Raw genomic sequence first — 2,417 nt, 5'->3', positions numbered from 1 at the left:
CTCCCCTCCCCTCCCCTCCCCTTCCCTCCCCGCTCCCACTTTTTTTCCTTCTCCCTCTTCCCTCATCCCCTCTCCCTGAGAGAGGGTTTTGCTGGCCTCGAACTCACAGAGATCTGTCTGCCTTTGCTGGGACTGAAAGTGTGTGCCAGCACTGCCTGACATCAGTCACTCTCCAGAGACTAAAATGCTCATTGTTTGATGATTTTGTTTAATTTTAAACTTGTCTGTTTGAGGTAAAACTGTTGTTGCTTTTGCTTGTTTTTGTTATCATTCTTTTGACCCTAGCCAGAAATGCAACCTGCTTTTAACTAAGGTACAGGTAAATTAAATACATTTTCTTTTATACTTTTTAATGTTGCAGTTTTCTGCAAAAAAAAAAACAACAAAACAAAAACAAAAACAAAAACAAAAACAAAAAACCTTTTCTGGGCTGGAAAGAGAGCTTGCTTTTCCCAGAGGATCCGAGTTCAGATTCCAGCATCCACTAATGGCTAATATATGCCTGCAACTCCTATTCGAGGGGATCCAATGTCATGTTCTGGATTCTGAACACACACACACACACACACACACACACACACATACACACGTGAGTACACACACAGATACACATACATACAAATTCACACACACATATATGCATGAATGCAATGCATATAAATATACATACACACAAACAAACTTAATATTTTCTTAATCAAAAAATATTTTCCCTCCCTTTATTAGCTCCAAATATTTTCTCTTAGATTCACTTATTTAGCCTTTAATCCACTTGGAATTGAATATTTTGTATACCCTACTATAGGTTCTGTTTTTTTCATTATGTAAAAATTACATAAATTTCTAATCCAAATCAGAAGGTCACATTTTTCTAAAATCCTTGGCAATCTTTGAGATACCCACAATCTTTAATATGTTAAAAAGGGGGCTCTCTTCTCCTCCCTGTTCCAGAGACAGCCGCATCTTCTTGTGCAGTGCCAGCCTCGTCCTGTAGACAAAATGGTGAAGGTCAGTGTGAACAGATTTGGCCGTATTGGACGCCTGGTCACCAGGGCTGCTATCTGCTCTGGCAAAGTGGAGATTGTTGCCATCAATGACCCCTTCATTGACCTCAACTACATGGTCTACATGTTCCAGTATGACTCCACCCATGGCAAATTCAATGGCACAGTCAAGGCCGAGAATGGGAAACTTGCCATCAACGGGAAACCCATCACCAGGAGTGAGACCCCGCTAACATCAAATAGGGTGATGCCGGTGCTGAGTATGTTGTGGAGTCTACTGGCGTCTTCCCCACCATGGAGAAGGCAGGGGCCCACTTGAAGGGTGGAGCCAAAAGGGTCATCATCTCTGCCCCTTCTGTCGAAGCCCCCACGTTTGTGATGGGTGTGAACCATGAGAAATATGACAACTCACTCAAGATTGTCAGCAATGCATCCTGTACCACCAACTTCTTAGCCCCCTTGGCCAAGGTCATCCATGACAACTTTGGCATCGTGGGAGGGCTCATGACCACAGTACATGCCATCACTGCCTCTCAGAAGTCTGTGGATGGCCTCTCTGGAAAGCTGTGGCATGATGGCCGTGGGGCTGTTCAGAACATCATCCCTGCATCCACTGGTGCTGCCAAGGCTGTGGGTAAGGTCATCCCAGAGCTGAATGGGAAGCTCACTGGCATGGCTTCCGGGCTCCTACCGTGTTCCTACCCATAATGTGTCTGTCGTGGATCTGACGTGCCGCCTGGAGAAACCTGCCAAGTATGATGACATCAAGAAGGTGGTGAAGCAGGCATCTGAGGGCCCACTGAAGGGCATCCTGGGCTACACTGAGGACCAGGTTGTCTCCTGTGACTTCAACAGCAACTCCCACTCTTCCACCTTCGATGCCTGGGCTGGCATTGCTCTCAATGACAACTTTGTCAAGCTCATTTCGTGGTATGACAATGAATATGGCTACAGCAACAGGGTGGTGGACCTCATGGCCTACATGGCCTCCAAGGAGTAAGAAGCCCTGGACCACCCATCCCAGCAAGGACACCGAGAGCAAGAGAGAGGCCTTGGGTTGCTGAAGAGTCCCTATCCCAACTCAGCCCCCAACACTGAGCATCTCCCCCACAATTTCCACCCCAGACCCCCATAATAACAGGAGGGGCCGAGGGAGCCCTCCCTACTCTTGAATACCATCAATAAAGTTCGCTGCACCCACAAAAAATAAAATAAAATAAAATAAATAAAATAAAAAGGGGATGTGATAAAGACTAAATGAGAATTCATGTACTTTATGATGTGGGAGAAAAGCACTTGACAAGGTCTCCAGGCCACGAGGACAGTCAGTCTTGTTAAGTCATACACCTTCTAGTTAAAAGTAGCTAGGCATGGGGATTCCCCAAGAGTCACTGTTTTCTTTTCCTTATTTGA

General features: G+C 45.7%; 1 pseudogene across 1 annotated transcript; it reads left to right on the top strand.

Moving 5' to 3' along the window:
• Window positions 1-987: 987 nt before the first annotated feature.
• LOC110317097 lies at window positions 988-2,203 on the top strand (annotated as a pseudogene). Its single transcript, XR_002380298.1, has one exon. The product of XR_002380298.1 is annotated as a glyceraldehyde-3-phosphate dehydrogenase pseudogene (transcript).
• Window positions 2,204-2,417: the final 214 nt, after the last annotated feature.

Source organism: Mus pahari, chromosome 2, assembly GCF_900095145.1.
Source record: "Mus pahari chromosome 2, PAHARI_EIJ_v1.1, whole genome shotgun sequence".
Taxonomy (NCBI): Eukaryota; Metazoa; Chordata; class Mammalia; order Rodentia; family Muridae; genus Mus; species Mus pahari.
Note: the sequence above shows the minus strand (reverse complement) of the source record. Positions and strands in the feature narration are given on the sequence as shown.